A 16,560-nucleotide genomic window follows, 5' to 3' on the forward strand; every position below is an offset into this window, starting at 1 on the left:
GTACCTTCAGTTCTTGGGACGGAGAAACAAAAGGGTTCCCTTCCTCCTCCTGTGTATACTCTGATGGTTTTTATCGCACATGCAGCAATGCAGGAGCCCCAGAGTGGAGGCAGTGCGAGCAAACCCGAGCTTCAGGCTCGTGACAGTAATGAGGAGCAGCTCTTGTTCCCCATGTTACTGTATGGCTCTTCTAGAGGAGTGCAAAGGGAGGAGAGAGCTTAGAGGTCTGCAGCTAAATATAGCAAGCTGGAGAGAGTCTGCTGTTGCTTTTTAATACCTTGTGGGAAGTTCAGGAGAGCTGAGGTAGGGGACTGTAGTTGCTGGGGAGGAGAGCCTGCCTGGTGTGAAGAGGCAGATCTTCCTGTTCCAGCACTTTCCAGAGCTTTCTCTGGGCTTGGGAAGGAACATGGGTGGAATAAGGGGGAAGCTTTTGAAGAAAGTAATTTCAAATGGTTCTGATTGTAAACCAGCACCTTTCCCCGCATTGGTTACCATGTCCCTCCTCCAATCTGCAGGTCTCCATCCCTTTCCCAGGGATGCTGGACGAAAGGTCTGTTGCCAGTGTATATTTATCTTTGCAAGCTTTGGGAAACAGTTTATAGGGTTCAGTGCCCAGGTAGGTATTTCTGAGCCAATGTTTAATGCCTCCAAGAGTACCAGGCTATGTACCCCTTCATCCAGCTTCCTTTCCCTATTTTCAAGCTTGCCAAATATCCTTACTCAATAACCACTGCACTGGTTATTGAGGTGAAGGTTATCCCAGGGCAAGTGAGGGGCTGAGAAGGGATGTTCAGGGTTGCAATCACACACTCTGTGCCATCCAGGAGCTCCCTCCTTTTTTAAACCCCAGGTATGACCTGTTAAACAGTGCTCATATTTTTGCAGAGTGTGAAGTTGACACCTGAAGGGCAGAGGGGTTGGCTGCATCTGGAAGTGAAGAGGCAGGGGTCCAGAAACACCCTCAGTTCCTTGAACACACAGTTTGCAGAGGGCAAAGGTCCCGTGTTTGGTATGGAAGAGAGTTGAGGGCTGTTTGGAGACTCATTGCTTGGCTGCACAGAGCAAGGGGCAAACGCAGCCGCATGTGCCAGATCTGCCAGTGCTCATTTCCTAGACTTCACAAGTCCTCTAGCAATGCATTTTTTTTCTGCATTGGACTTTTGCTCATCAAGGTTTTAGTAATAAGCTGAATTAGTTTGCTTTTCTCCCCACCCCCTCCCCTTTTTTCCTCTAGCCAGCTCTATTTTCAGCCATATTGTGAGAGAGATTACGGACATGCTGCAGGGCTGGGGGAGCAGTAGGTCACTCCCTGGGAGTGCATGTCCCAGGGCTTGGCAATCCCCCTCCAGCTGCTGCAGTAATGAAACTGCTCCCTTACATCTTATCATTTTTTGCATGGTCGCAAGTATGAAGATATGACTTTGCTTGGGGTTGCAAGCAATTGCACAGCAAAAATTACCTTCTAACATGTCAACCTCTTGTATTAATTGGTCTTCCCTCATGGAGGTGGCAGCAATAGCAAGATACATCCCTTCTGTTCCCCACTCCCACACAACTAAATCGATTAGCTCAATCTTTGATGCTGCTTTTAGTTGCGTCGCTCTGAATCAGTCCAGCAGTTAATTTTCTCTGATGATGCAGAAGCTGAGGGACAGAGTTGCATGCTGAAGGAGCTAATACAAGACCCAGCTGCTTGTCTCTCTAGAAACACTAAAAAAGCTTTCCTCCTCCTGGTCCCTACTGCAAAGTCTTGTTCTGCCCTGATGTTTGAAGCCTTTGAAGGACATCTCTCTAGTTACACCAGAGACTATTCCTTCCCCTGCAGTACAACCTCCCATTATGAATATGTGCCCAGCAGTGAGGGACTGGCTACTCATGATGCACGTTCACCAGTTTCCCAAGGATCCTTGCAGATTGGTTCTGTGGAGACACTAACCAGCATACTGGTTCCTGTTTGCGACATTACACATGGAGAGGTGTGGAGTAGAAAGCAGCAAGAGTGATCAGAGGTCTAGAAAAAGTGACCTGTCAAGGAAGGATTAAAAGGGTAGAGGTTGCTCAGTGTAGAGAACAGAAGAGAGGGAGAAGAGTCTTTGAAAGCGTGTTATGATGCTGCAAAAAGAAAGAGTTCATAGGGTTAGGACAAGAAACAAAAGTGTTACACCAAAGCAAGGGAAGCTTAGACTGGACATGAAGAAAAAATTTCTAATGGATTCCCATTAGCACTAGAATAACTAATACAATTTCTTCTTAGATTCCTCCATAACTCTATAGGCAAACCTCTGGCATGGGTATAAATGTTAGGGAGAGGGGATGATGAATCAGGAGGTGACTTCTTTAGGTTCCTCTTAGTCCTGTTTTGTCTGGTGCCGCAGCTGTGAACTCACTGCTGTAGGAGGGAAACATGACCACAAACTTCATGGGTTTGGCACGTGGGATTGTGTAACCTGTGTGGTGTGAGAAAACGCTGAAAACTCATTTTCCTAAACATTTTGTTCACTTTAACAAGGGCAATCAACAGAGCTTTCAAACTTTTCTTCTTGGAAACAAATACATGGAAAGAACAGTTTGAATTCATATCACTGGCTCCCAGTTCATATTTAATCCAAGATGAGTGCTGCAATGAATAACTGCATCAGAGGGCTGGAGCACCTCCCCTATGAAGACAGGCTGTGAGAGTTGGGGTTGTTCAGCCTGGAGAAGAGAAGGCTCTGGAGAGACCTTAGAGCAGCCTTCCAGTACATAAAGGGGGCTTGTAAGAAAGATGGGGACAGACTTTTTAGTAGGGCCTGTTGTGATAGGACAAGGGGTAATGGATGTGAACTGAGAGAGGGTAGATTTAGATTAGGTGTAAGGAAGAAGTTCTTCACTGTGAGGGTGGTGAGGCACAGGAAGAGGTCGCCCAGAGAAGTTGTGGATGCCCCCTCCCTGGCAGTGTTCCAGGCCAGGTTGGATGGGGCTTTGAGCAACCTGGGCTAGTGGAAGGTGTCCCTGCCCAGGGCAGGGGGGTCGGAACTAGATGACCTTTAAGGTCCATTCCAACCCAAACCATTCTATGATTCTGTGATGATCAGCCATCCACCAAAATAAACAGTTTCATTAGCAGACTCCAAACAGGATGTCAGGAGAAACTGCTTTGATGCTCAGAGTGCTGAAAGGGGGAGAGTTTTCTGTGCTAGTTGAAAAGCTAGAAATTCTTCTTTAGGGAAAAAAAGAGACTGTAATTTATCATATTGACACCAGTATAATAATTCTTTCTTTATTCCCAGCGCAATGGTTTCTGAGTGAGACAGATTGCTATCCACATTGATACTATCTGTCACTTAACCCTTGTTTTATATCTTAATGGAGGGCGCAGAGGTGGCACATTGCTGGGAGCTTTGAGCAGGTATGAGATTGGTGATGAAATATGATGATAGATTAGGGTAAGTAAAACCAGGGTCTTGCTAGTGGTTTTCAAAGTTTCTGATTCAGCTTTCTGCAATTCCTCCTTCAAAACCAGAATAATAATGTGGGGTTTCTGAAAGCAGCAGTGTGTGTTTGAGTTAGAGCAGAATAGGGAGGGCTTTGATGCAGCTGTGAGTCACGGTCAGGCAGGTGCCTGCAGTCAGTGGGGTTTCTGGGTGGCTGAGGATTACTGCTTGGGGGTTAAGACTTCAGATCTAGGAACGCGGTTTGTTCATATCCCAAAATGGTACCCTTGCAGTCCATAGTACCTGGGGTAACTTAGGGGTCCTGGAATATTCAAAAGCCTGATCCTGCAGGCTCAGGTACTAGGAGGAGGTTGCGAGTGGGTATCTGACACTGTGGACAAAAGTGGTCCTGGTTCGGTGCTGTACACTGGTTCTTTCAGGCGTATTATGAGGTCCTTTTCTCCAAACAGTTCCACTATAATTAGTTACTAAGAAATGAAAACGCTATTCATTAGAAGTAAAGATAATTGCCACAGATGCCAGGTTTCTACCACTCTGCCATTTTCTGCTTATTTTACATTTGCACTAATGCTTTCTGGGTAGGCAAAGCTGTATTTCTTGTGAATCAGGATAGCTCCTATTTATATGCAAATTTAAATGGGATGCGATGTTTAGAAATTTGGAGGGCGTGACTGAATCTAGGATAACATGGTGTTTATGACTGGAGGAGCTGAGGGGGAATTTTCTGGCCTCGCTGATGATTTTATTTTTTAACACTAGTGCAGTGCTATCAATTCCGGTAGACTGAGTTTTGATTTATATGTGTGTAAATGAAACTAGCACTGGGCCAATCTCCTCTGCGAGCCCTTTGGAATTAAGTATTAAGTTATGCGTAGGCTATAGGAGGATAAAAAGGAGACAGAATATTATTAGTCTGAGTTATCTCCTTGCATGGTGAAGCAATACAACGAAGGAAATGTTCTCTGTCAGCTATAGTGAATCTTCCGGTTGAACACATCAATCTGTTTTGGAGCCAAGATAAGCAGTCTTCTGTGCTCGCTACAGAGGGGGAAACCTGAGATGCCTTGGAGGCCTGTATTTTTAAAGACATCTACTTTTTATTTGTCCTCTGTTTAAAAACCTGCTCAAATATTTCCCTGTTCTGGGGGACGTCAGGGGCTCATAACAGCAGCGAAATGTTTCCAAGAGACAGCCCTGTGTGTTTGAACAGCTCCTTAGAGCTGCCTGAGTTCGATGAAAGGTGCTAGGATCAGTAGGACAACTTAAGTGCCTCTAGTAATTCCTTCAGTGATCGGGGCTTTACAAAATTAGAAGAACAATACAGGGGATGGCAAAATGTAGCAATACTCACCCACTCTTGGATTTATTTTAAGCACTTCTCTGATGACCTGTGGTACTGTGTATATTAACTCTTCTGGCCGGGAGTAGTGTGAAGCTCATTTTGTTGATTGATAGGAATTAAACCCTAGAGCTCTACTTTCTGTTACATGATCCTAACACAAAAGAAGCTTTTGAGGATAATTTTTTTTTCTGGAGGCTATTGTAGAGCTACAAAAATAACCATGTATTTTAAAAATAACACCAGGGACTTCATACTAATTTTAGTAACTAGATATCTGGTGCCATCTGTAAGATAATTATTCCACCATACACTTGTATCAAAATACCACAGTAAAAAATGAAGTGAAGCTAATGAGGCTAATGGAGGTTTACTACTTTCTTCAGATATAATTTGATTTTGTTTTTAAAAATTGTAAGTGTATTTTGGAGCAAGAAGCTCATTAGGAGTATGTAATCGACATGTGTAGCATTCGCTACATATCAAGGTGCCACGCTTAGATCACTGGTCAGCCCGGACCAGGGAAAGAGACAGATAACACACACAGTGTGAGCGCCAACTTCTGCCTTTTATTGCGCAGTTAATTCCTTTTATACTAACAAGGGGAGGTGGGGTTACAGGTACATCACAAGGCTGCGACTAACCCTCTAACTTTCCGTGACAACGCGAGATCTTCCGAACGCCGACCCCTACAGGCATGAATGCTAGTGAATTTAAAAGCCTTTTGCCACTTGATAGCCAGTTCAAATCCAGCCGCCATTGTACATGGTATTGGTACGTGATGTTATTATCACCATCTGTTAGGAACTGGGTGACTTCTGTGGAAATGGTGGGCTCACCTTGTCCTCTTAGAAGGCTTCTAACCACATCACTGTTTCGCTTCCTGTGTCCGTTTACTGACTACCTCAGGACCAGGTTACATGTTCACCTCCTGTTGGAGATCAGCTCTTCAAAAGAGGATCTCTGATTTCCTTCCAGCTGTGGTAACGACCTGTTGAGACATTTTATTCCTAGATAAGTGGTCAGTGGCTGTAATTGGTGTTGAAATTCTGCAGTAAGGGTCTACAGCTGCCATCCCAGCAAGCTCCCCTGTTTACCAGAAGCTGCTAGAAAATGTGGACTTACTAGAAGTGCAGAGGGAGCAACAAGAGCCATCAGAGCCTGGGGAGCAGGAATCAAGAGAAAAGATTGAAGCTGTTGGGGATGCTTAGGTTAAAGAGAGGGAAAGTAAAAGGTATGTGTTTACAATCTGGTATGCAAGACTGAGCTAAAGGAAACAATTTGGTCTCAGTGTACATGGCAAATGGGACAAAAAGAAATGGATTAAAATCATAGATTGAAGAAATGAAGCATGTTTCTGTAGCACTTCCATCTTGGAGACCCTATTAGAAGGCATATCAGGAATGACCCAGGCGGTGTTGCTCCTGTCTTGTAGCAGAGGGATGAAAACAACAGCCTCTCCAGCTCACTGTTTTGTATAAATCTGTGGGTTTTTTTTTAAATAGATGCAAGATTTTCATTTCCCATGTTTGTTTGTTTTTAATCCCTGGAATTATTTTGAAAATTAGTCCAAAGCTAAGGTAAATGGGGGCTTTCTGTATCAGTTTCCAAATTACTTCCTGCTTTCATTGCCTGCTGCTGTTTTCCTGGATACTGTAAGGGCCAGTCTTGCACAGCTCTGGACCTAAATCAAATGTCCTCTATTCCTCTGCCCCGTGGGAGCTGAGAGCACTCTCAGACTGGTTCCAGCTTGGTTAGCTGCTGAGCCCTGCTCTGCCTTCCAGCTGGATAACAGTGCAAGTGTTTTCAGACTGGTTTTGTGATGAACAACACAAAAAGCATGATACACAGCTTTGAGTTAATGTACTGTGAATTGCACAGCCCAGATTACCCTGCCTTTTATTAGTCTTTAGAAGAAAAAGGCTAAGCTGAGCTCTGCATATCGCTTCTACCAGAGATTATCAATATCTTCTGTTTGGCCTAGCAGAAGTCTCTCTGATCTCTCTATTGTGAAATAGAGGCAAATGAGCGTAACACAATGCTAATACTGAGACAAACTCCTGGAGATTTGATTGTCCTCTTTTCAGAACATGAGTTCAGGGGCGCAGATAACACCAACCTTTATTTTATTTATTTCAAGGCTGAATTCCTTATTTGAAATAAATTCCTTAAAGGACATAGAAAATACTTTGCAAATCCTTTTGTAAGTTGTCTATCTTGTATCCAAAAATATTTGCACCATTTTGGAAGACCTGAAAATCTGTTACTGTTTTTCACGCTAACTTCTTCAATATTTCTATGTTCTTAAGTAGTATCTTACTCCATTTTATTATATATTAATTGTATTCCAATAAATAATTGAAATTACTGATTGCTACGTGCAGAGAAACTATGATTTCAACTTGCTATTGTGTTTTTAAGTGTTCTATTCAACACTCAACATCTGCTTAATTTTAGGCTATAAATCTGCAATTGAAAACAGTTAATATGAAGGAGTCTCACATTTATTGTGTATGAATTATTTCCAAGGCAATTGTTCTTTTTTACAGGGTAGAGTAGGGGGTCCAGTTTTCTCTTACTGCCAACCATGCAGACTCGTGCTGAGATTTCAAAGTCATATTGGGTTCCTTCTGGTTCATCTAACGTCTCCAACATAAAGATTCTCCAACGGGTTGCATATGTGAAGATTTAGGATTGCAGAGGTAGCCCTACAGGCCAAGTTTAACATACAAAGAAAATGCACAGGTCTGGGAGAAAAGTTCCTTTTCCTGGCACTGTGCTGGTTTTCCAGCCCAGTGAGAGCTCAGTCATGCTTTCTTCAGCGGAATCAGCAGATAGGGCTCAATGAGGGGACACAACTGATGAAATAAAAGGTCACTGTTTTACTTTTTGCTCTTCCCAGGCAGCAAAGCAAGTGTCTCTACCCAGTTCAGGTCCAATGCCTTTTGGTTTTACTGGTCTGCCTTTTTTGCTCCACTGTACCATCCCAGCTGTGGGCTGTTTCTCCTCACCACAGTCAGCACATTCACAGAGCAGCCAGGACAGCAGCAAGTGGAGTCCTTCTCTGCAGCCCCCATCTTCCCAGGTCTACTGCACAGAAAATAGCCTACAGGCTGCTGCTGCTGCGCCATAACTCTACAGCACCGCTGCATCTGGCTTCTCTCTCTCTCTCACTGAGAGAGGAGGGACTGGAGGGGTCCTAAAACCCTCTGAACAGAGGTAGGGATGCCTGGGGCAGCGCTTCCCACCAAAGGCATGGCCAAGGGGGGCTGACGTGGAAACAGCAACCTCCTGTAAGGATGGTGACCCCATGCAGCAGCATCAGCTGAATCTCCTCAAGGCATCCTGAGGGGTTGATGGCACACAGGTCTGAGCTTTGCCAAGGCACTGAGAAAGCCACAGCTGTCTTCTTGGGGGAGCCTCTGACGCTGCCTAGCTCCCCAGCATGGGCTGGGGGCTGCTGATCTCTGGCTCTGCCACACAGGATGGGTGCCTGCCCTGTGCAGCCTCTCCCTGTCACTGTATTTCTGTTAGCGATGCTGTAGGTAGTGTCTGACTGCATTTCCAACAGGGGGTTTGAGGTTGGAAGGATTCTGCTCAGATTTTTCCAAATCTGGAGCAAACAGCAAAACAAACCCCCTCACCGTGCACACCACCATTGCTAGGATGCAGGAGCCGCCAGGACCGAGTGACACCCGGTGGCACTGACGGGATCTGGGGCCTGATGCCATCCCCTGAGCTGTCTCACGTAGTGCTGCGCTACCGCACACTGCTTTTTGAGCTCCATCCAAGCCCTGGATCTGGGGATTAGATCAGCATTGTTCCTCCTTGCTAAATGGCTTTTGCATGTTGATTGTACCGGCATTTGCTGCCTGGAAGAAGGAGCTGAGGTGATGGAGAAAAGGCAGAAACTTGTAAACTACGATATATCCTGCACTTGCTCAGTGGTGAGGGAGCTGGTGGGTACCGCAGCCTGCTATAAATTTTATGCAGAGCATCATTTTCTCCATCCTCTTCCTCAGTGGCTTTCTGATAAGTGGGTTGTGAGTCTCTGCAGCACACTTTGCTGTGCTGCCTTCTCTGGCCTTTTCCCTACTAGTGCTGATTTAAAGCTGTTGCATGCTCCTCCTGGGCTTTTTAACCATCAGATTTGTGGCTCTGCAGTACTCTGAGAGGTCCAGGCAGCAGCAACCTGGAGACTTCCGTGGAGAAGGCAGGTTTGCACTAATGTGAGCGGTAATTCAGAAGAGCTAAAATTAGCAAACAGAGACCTTTTGTGGGAGCGGCGTGCTGGCAGCAGAGCTGGCACCAGCCACATGCAGTTCCCTCCTGAAGCTGTCAGCAGCCGTCAGCAGAATATGCAGCGGTTCAGCCAATCCTAAGTTTTCTTTTCAGTGATCTCTTTCCTACGGTTTTTGCAGAGACTGTAAAATGGTTTTTGTTTCATTCCAGAGTGGGTGCTTGCGTTCCTCATCAGTAACTCCAGTATGTGCTACATCCTTTCCACTCTTAGAAATTATGATAATTTGGAAGTGTCTTATGCCACTCTCTTCATGGATGTCATTAGAAGCAGGAAAAACAACTGTTGTCTTTTGCGGTCTGCTTTGTAACGGGCATATTGTCAAAGGTATCTTAATGTCAATGGAAAGCGCTTCTGAACTCCCCTGGAGAATGGATGAGACCTTTATTGTATGCCAGTATGGAGCAAATAATGGGAGACACAGAAGTGGAGTCCTCTCAGTCTAGACTGCCTGGTTCTTATCCTCACTGGATGGATGGAGGTGTTGTGGATGCTGCTCCAAAGCCTCGATTCCCCAGCGCACAGCTTGGGTAGGAGTGGAGATGTGTTTTCAGGAATATATTTTTAGCCTTGTCTCCAAATGATAAAAAGCTTACACAATTGTGCTGTCTGTCAGTCACTGTTTAAACCAAATCTGTCAGAGAAGACTCTCAAGAATATTAAATTCCTACAAATTTAATGAGAGTAGACAGCTGCATGAAGGAAAGAGACCTAATTAGCATCCACAGAGAGGGAAAGGTGGTCTGAACTCACCCTTTCTTAGAGACTGGAGGTAAAGGGGATATCTCTATAGCATATAAGAGGCAAATTTGTTATTAAATGTTGAAGAATCAGTGTGCAAACCACTACCAAGGGTTCGGCAGTTCCCACGCTCATAAAAGTGCATGCTAGTTTTTGGTGTTAGAAAATGGGATCATACTAAAATAGAACAATGACCAATTCATGGTAACATATGGTATTGAGCAGGCTGATGCTCTTATAGCATGGAAAGTATGGGTTGGGACTGGCAAAATTTGTCTCAGAGGTTGGGATGCTCAATTGCCTGCTGTTTGCAAAGGGAATTGGTATCCAAGTTTGGTAGGCAGTTGTAAATCTCATCAATGGTTTCTTCTCATTTTCCACAAGGTGCTCCTAACCAAGTCAGTCTGTGGTATTTTATGTTTTCCTTGTGGATCCTGGCGCTGGTGCAGAGTTCCCTGTGGATCCTGTAACACTGTGTGCAGCAAAACGTAGTTGTAACTATGTGGTGTGAGGCTGTTGGGCTACTTAGATCAAGGGGGAAAAAAAAAAGAGAGGGAGAGAGATACCTTAATACAAAATAAAATCATAAGAAAAATAATTCTAGACTCTCTCCTTCACCTCCAAAAAAAGGCAGAAGATTGTAACACAAACATGCTTTTGGCTTGTCAGATACTGTCTGGTCTGCGACGTGTGCCACAGTGTACTTTTCTTCTATTAACAAGGGAGCATTGGTTTCCCTGCCTGTGTACACGGGGCTTTATTTTATGTCTAAGTTTAAAGAGAAACCTTAGTCTCTGGACAATTTTCCAGTGATGTAATATTTTAGAAAGTTCCTTTGTGGTACATCACCAAAAACCCAAAGCACCAAAACGGCTTTCCCTCGTCTTGCAGCCGCATTCAGGGAAATGCCCTGCACTTCTTCCACATACCCCCACTACAGTGCCAACAAGAGAAAGTAGGAACCTGCTGTAGGCTCCATGCAATATTTACAAGGGACATCTTTGCTGAATGGTCCTTTTGGTTAAAGTCATTGAATAGAAATTGTAGTAGAGCATTGGCTTTGTAGAATAATTGCATCTCTCTCTGAAAATTGTAACAGCAGCAGCAGTTCATCTCCAGCCAAATTCAGGCTGCTTTCATATGCCTTTCCTGTGCACTACTCAAGTGTGTATGTGTTGTAGCTCTCCTCTATCACCCTGTTTTCCATGGGAATACAAGAAGAATTGACAATCTCTAATATCCATGCAGTGATATTAGCACTTAGTCTTTTACTAGAAGGATGAGTTAAGTTTGATTGTTGGTTTATTTCTTTGAGCATCTGGCAAGCCAGATGCTTCTGCTATTGATGTTGTCATTGAGGATCAAATAAATATTACTTTTTGAAATTTAGTTTGAAAGAATTAGTCATTAAAAACCTTTGCTTGGTAAAATTCAAGCAGGTTCCTTCTTCCTCCTCCAGTCCTAAACCAGGGTACAGCATCCAAGCAGTTATTAAATGTATCCATGTAAAGAATAAATATAATAAGGATACCAGCACAGCATTAATATGGAGATGGGTGGGATCCTTAGCAGGAACTTTATGGCATTTTAAAATACACATTGTACCCATACATGGGGCTGTGATACTTTGGAACTCCAGGGAGTGATTTCAAATTTTCTGTGCAGGTTACCATTCTGCAATGCATGGTAAATGGCTTTGGTGATCCTGAGGGACCATCAGCAAAATACTTTGTTTTCGGTCAAGAATGAATGCTATGTTCTGAAGTGCTGTTGTGTGGTATTAAGCAGCTCCATGGGCAAACATCACATTTCACTAGGAATAGAAGTTCTTTCCCTTAGAGAACTCCAATTTGGCTTCCTGTACACATTTCATATACGGTGCACTTAACACTTTGTATGTCACATGAAAAAGGCATACCATCAGTAACAGTGGATGGAGACTTTTATGTTCCATATTTTAATTTAAATTCCATTTAAATTATATTAGTATAAACTATACCTCTAAAATAGTTTCCTGCCATTCCTCTTTATTTGCATGTTAATTTAATGCTAGTGAAAGATTAGCTGCAAGAAAGGTAAGCTTATGGTACTGATTACTATTCTTTCTTGGCAAAGTACTAACAACATTCCTGACTAAGATGATTTAATAGGTCTCTTCTGTCTCAATCTTCTGTGATTCAGCAGTTGACCACCCTAGAGGCCAAAGTCCTCTGCTAATGCAGCAATGCAAATTTTTCCTTCCATTGTTTTTCTATTGTGAGTCAGTCCTCATTGGAGACTGAAATTTTGTTTCCTTTTCAGTAGCCTTAGCAGCTCTGCTTAGACTGCCGGCTAAGGACTATGTTTATTAGCAGGTCTGCTTGTGTCATTTGTCATCTTTGTAGATGGTAATCAGATGAGAGCCTCAGGTTTAATTTAGGCCACCCATTTAGGTCACATTTGCACTAAGGTACGTGCCATCCTGGAACACCAGGGAAGACACACAGTCAGAGCTTCCTGAATTTTACTTCTGGATTCAATGTTGAGTTCTCTTCTCCCTTGGTTTAACTGTATAACCTGAATTTACCAGTCCATACAGGAGTCACCTCACAAAGGTTTGGGAAACCAAATTAGCTGATATTTTTACATCTTAAAGATAGAAAACCCTAAGTGGTTTTATTATAATTATGCTGCATGAGGCGGAAATATAGGTCCCTGCATGTCGCAGTAGAGACGGACACGACAAGTAATAGATCATGCAAAATGGCTACTTTATTGTTCTAACACACCTTTTTATACCGTTCTTTTGAGTATGTGTTAGTATATGATTGGTTTGGTTAGTAACTAACAACTCATGATTGGTGAGTTCGTTAGGACGGTTCTTCTTATCACTATCTTGTTTTTGTACTGGTCTTCTCGGATCTTTCCAGACTCTCAAGGATACACTACAAGCTGCTCAAGGTCGCACTGTTCTCGAACTGTCAGGAATTCTGTAGGCTCGTTGCATCCCCCGACACCTGCACTGATTAGACCTCTCATTTCTAGGAAGCAGGGTCTTTAAAGCTGCATTTCCCAATACTGTCTTGGGAGCACTGCGTAAGAAATTGGCCATGTACTGTGTCACGTCCAGACCTTAGAAAATACACTTGATTAAAGTGTCTCATTACAAATGTACCATTTTGCCATGCAGTGAGTCTAGGGAACAGAAGAAGAACTTAGAGAAGAACTGTAGTTCCAAAACACAATCTAAATAAAAAACAGGTACCTGATAAACTAATGGGTGATCTTACACATGGGAATAACGTCTGGAAATGCTGCCTTGTTAATAAACTGTTAGTCTAAGAATTAATCAAATAGGCAATATTTCTTTAAGACCTCTCTTTCCTCCATTCTCAAGACAGAACTGAACTCTTAGAACACTGATTAATCACATCCAATTTTGTGGTTATGCCCTCTTATTTCTCCATTCTTCTGTTTCTACAACATTTGTAATTTAGTTCAGAAACTGCATCTGGAGAAGCAAACATCTCTGGGATCACAGATTAGTTTAGATTTTGCTTCCCCCTGGAGATTTGTGGGTAGGAGCTGCAATTCCATTCCAAAATCTAATTAAAAAGCAGGTACATAGGAAAGTAGCGGACAATCTTACCCATAGGAAGAATGTCTGGAAGCTCTGCTTTGTTAATGAACTGTTAGACTAGGAATCAAATACACAAGCAATATGTGCGGGTTTTTTAGGGTTTCTTTCTTCTTCATTCACAAGGCAGAACTCAACTGTTACATCATTCCACACTTACCAGGCTTACTGGAAATCTCAGTTTCTCCTTAATTTCCAGAACAGCCACCCCAATGATTTTGCAGTGTCAGATGGTATGTGGTAGGTGACAGGAAAATAGGATCAGCTAAAAAGGTTTCCTGGGATTTTCATTTAGGAATGAATTCTGTAGGACACTTCATCTCGGTAGTTTTATGGACTGTTAAATTGCATCTGTGGTATATTAGCATCAGCAGCGCTTTTCTGATGGCTTGTTGGGCACTACTAATTATATGAAAAAGGCATACATTTTTGTTAGGTAAAATCAACTCAGTACCTTTGAGAAAGAGGCCACTTGAGGATCCACCTGCTGTAACTTCAACACGAGGTTTAGAAATATTTGCCTTGGTGAATAAGATGCTAATTGTCCTCATGTTAAAATACATATATTTCATGCATTCCCAGTGGCACTTAGAAAATTAAAGCAGACATGTTTGAATAAGGTACAGAAAGTGGAGCACTGTAAATCAAATAAATGTATCGGATACAGTACCAGTGCAAAGTTCTCTTGATCCACATTTCTGGGCTTTTAAAATTGGTCACAAGTCAGTATTTCCAGAAGCTGAAGTCTGTCTTGCCAATATCGTGTTCACTCTGCCTACTTAGAGGTAATTGACTTGTAATTGTTTTTACAATTTTACCTTTTTTGTGGGAGGACACAAATGCACAAAAGAACTTTAACTGTGTTCATGCTGCCTTGAAAAGATGCCAAAAGTCAGATGTGTAATTAGGCATTCTGCTAAAAGTCTAATTCCTGCACCTGTGAACTTTTTTTGGCACATAGCTTTTTAAGTCCTTGCTTTTCTCCTCGTATTTCTCATTTTCTTGGCCAAGAATTAAATTCCTTTTCAAACGAAATTGTCAAAGATCTTCTGGGGTGTATTTTGTTCTTTGTCTAAGAATACAAAAAAGCGGTTCCCTCTGCTTTTGTTGTTGAGTGAAATACTCTAAAGCATAATATTAGACCCTGTTTTATTTAACACCTGATTACTCATGGCAAAGCTCTTTAAGATCCTTCAGGGTGAGAGACGATACAACAGGTTATGACAGCATTCTTATAATGTAGGTTTGTTCTTCCAACGCTAGAAGTAAAGTACGGGGCTCTTCATGTTTTGCATCACATAGATTCAAATATTGGTGAAGTTCTAACAAAGCTAAGATAAACTATTTTAGTTAGATGGGGCAGAGAGAAGAGCAAAGAAGTCTTTATCACCAGATGATGTAATAGGATTTTTTTTGCTGGGTTTTAAGTTAGTTGGAAATGAATACATCAGGTAATTTTATGAGTGGGTCTGGACTGATTTATCAAACAGTTAGTTCTCTTCCTGCCTTTGATAGGTGCCTCCTGTGAAAATCACAGGATTCATCTGTTGGTTCTTCCAGGCTACAGCAGACTTCAACAGAATCTGAACGTACTGGAAATACATATCTGCTCTGCAAACAGAATCAAGCAATAAATGTCTCTCGAAATAACAGACTAGAGAGGATCTGTCTAGGCAACCATTCACCAAGCCTAGGACTTTTCCTCAAGTCTCTTACATCTTACGACACAACAAAGATATTTATGCATTGTGTAAATTGCCAGGGGCATAACAAGGAAATCATCAAGGTGGAAACATGCATTCACCATATCTGCTCTTAGTCACAAATGAAATGAGGATATCAATACTTTTTGAGGCTAACAAACTAATTTATGAAAATAAACTTGGAAATTGATGCAAGAGGTCAACTGAAGCAGTAAAAGGCCTGCCTGGCCTGCAGGCTTCTACCTCCCATGTCCTTGTCCTAATTCTTGTTTAAATACTGTGATCCTCCTTCAGAAAAGCAGTCAAGTGCATAAGTCCATCCATCTCGAGGAAGTGTAAACGTGTGCTTCATGCACCGTCTTAATTGCTTAATCAAGCTCCCTATGTTGTGAGGCACAACCATACAAACAGGAACCAGATGGAAGGTATTTTTATCAGACAGACCATAGGATTATAGAGGCATGGTCATTGAACATTGCTGTCCTTTGAAAACCCAGTACCAGGACACGACTGCATCCGTGCAGCATCCCCACAATGTGATAATTCAGGCAGCAGCCACTGTCATAAACTCAGACTCAATCTTACCTCTTTATTTTCAGATATCAACAACCTGTGTGAGCTTGCTTGATGGACATAAACACACATTGTTAATGATTTTAGGAGAGCTTATATCAAAGAGAGTTGAAACAGTTATTCAAGTTTGGAATCAGTAATTACAGAAACATGCAGCAATAGTCAGTTCTTTGTAGAGTCATTGGTTTTGTGAGTGATTTTAGCACTGAAGTACTATGAATTGGTATGGCATCACTCTCATAAGAGACCAGTGCAGTCGTCTTATTATTTTCAAGTGGTAGGAAAAAGTCTGTCTGTTTGAGCTAGGTTTTCTATGTTGTTTGTAAAGCATGTCATAGCAACAGAGATTTTAATCAGTTTTCCTTAGTTTTATATCACAAAGCACTTAAAATTATGTATTAAACTAGTGCTTCTGTGGGTTCTACATCAAATCAAAATAATTGTGGTTTTGCAATCTTTTCCACTATAGGCTTCTAGTACTAGTTGTCTGATTATGCTGTGATCAATGCTTTTACTCCACACATTAAAAAAGGAGAAAAAAAACTTGATTATAATTGAAGGAGTATATATTTGGCCAGGTACTTGCCTGGTCCTAATTGACAGCCTGAATCGTACAGCATGGTCATCAAAATGGGCAAGAGCTTATGTGAATAATTCAGGGCATTGACAAACATTTTATCTGCAGGTTTGGTGGCAAAGTTAACAGCAATGAAATAGTTAAGAATCCTGGTATTTCGGCAGTCAGAATTGGCTTTTTAGTTAACACCCCAATAAGATGGAGGGTGCAAGTTCACTGTTCTCTTAGTCTCATTGTTTCTTTCCACTGGCTGCAGACTCAGCAAGACAAATGTGCA

General features: G+C 42.4%; 1 protein-coding gene across 1 annotated transcript in view; it reads left to right on the top strand.

Annotated features, from left to right (window-relative positions):
- The window catches only part of KALRN (kalirin RhoGEF kinase), a 532,592-nt gene that overhangs the window by 181,963 nt on the left and 334,069 nt on the right, over positions 1-16,560 (top strand). The window lies entirely within an intron of this gene.

This window comes from Buteo buteo, chromosome 5 (genome assembly GCF_964188355.1).
Source record: "Buteo buteo chromosome 5, bButBut1.hap1.1, whole genome shotgun sequence".
In the NCBI taxonomy this organism is placed as follows: domain Eukaryota; kingdom Metazoa; phylum Chordata; class Aves; order Accipitriformes; family Accipitridae; genus Buteo; species Buteo buteo.